We start from the raw sequence: 1,424 nt of genomic DNA, 5'->3' as shown, positions 1-1,424 counted from the left end.
AAAGAGGATTGAAGGGGAGAAGAGCAGAGAAAAATATAAAGTTCAATAAAAATTAATATTACTTTTTTAAAAAAAGAAACAGGCATTATCACAAACCTTGAGAAGTAAAATAATTAAAAGACAATTGTTTGAAAACTTTTATGTAAAACTCATACAGTGCAGCCCTGCACACAATTGTAGAAACATGAACATCAGCAAGGCAATCATGAGAAGAAAATTTATAGACAACTGAGTAGAAAGATGGCATTTCAAAGATGCCAAATCAGCAATCACATGGCTTCCAGTAAAGAAAATAAAGGGCAGACATTATCAGTGACTTCTGCTAAACAACTAGTCCTCCATTTCTCTTTGCTAAGATTAGTTGTTACACGTTTCCTTTAATGTTGCCTGAGATGTCTGAATATGGCCAGTCTACTTAATGTCACTATAGCTTACAAATTAATTAGGGAGAAATAGTGCATCTTATATTAGTAATGCTTTAGTAGCACAACATAAGAGCTCAAAATCCAAGAGTCATTCATGTGTGGTACCACACACCTTTAAGCCCAAATGCTTGGGATGTAGCAGCAGGTGTATCTCTTGAGTTCCAGGCAGCCTAGTCTACATAGTGAGTTCCATTACATGTTGTGCTACATAGCTAGACCCAACCTCAAAAAAATGTTTTCAATAGTGAACTCTCCATATTTTAGGGTCCTTATGCTGTCACTGTGTGTGTGTCACGTGTGTGTGAGTACTAGTGCACTAGTGCCCATGTGCAGTCAGAGGAAACTAGTGTGAGTTCACTCTCCTTCCATCCCAGGTCTGGATGGGCAGAAGAAGCTTCTCTGACACAGTGGAGAGCAGCGCTGACCCAGACCTGCACCAGGAGGATGTGGACCCAGCAGCACCAGCTCCCAGGACCTTCTGCCTTTCACTGCCAGATTGTCACTGCAGGGACAGCCAGCCTGTCGGACTGAGCAGCTTCTGGGTTCTCTGCCTCCAGTGTGCATGTGGCCATTGCTGGACTACCTAGGGTCTGAAAACCATATTTAATAATATTATGAAATATCAGATTTTCTTTTTATGAAGCCTCCCTTTGTGTCATACATAGTCATATAAAAACAACCGATATATTTCCTATTTTGTTCTAACAAAGGTTGACTAGTTCCTATTTTGTTCTAACAAAGGTTGCCTAGTTCAGGCTTGGTTATAATAAATACCTATTACAAACTCAATATTCTTAACAGAATTTAACTCCAACCCTAGGGAGAGTGGGTCTCCCTTGTTTCTATGATCTAGATATTGATGTTACAAATACAGGAGCAAAAACTTCGCGTTCCCACTAAGGATATCTGGTTACCCTGTTTCCTGTGCTAGGTATGGGTATATAACCACAATCTTTTCCACATCTCTAGTTCAAGTAGTTCCATGTTAAGGGCAAATCC

Source organism: Microtus ochrogaster, unplaced genomic scaffold (genome assembly GCF_000317375.1).
Source record: "Microtus ochrogaster isolate Prairie Vole_2 unplaced genomic scaffold, MicOch1.0 UNK149, whole genome shotgun sequence".
NCBI classification, from domain to species: domain Eukaryota; kingdom Metazoa; phylum Chordata; class Mammalia; order Rodentia; family Cricetidae; genus Microtus; species Microtus ochrogaster.
The sequence above is the reverse complement of the archived record's forward strand: the minus strand, read 5'-3'. Positions refer to the sequence as shown.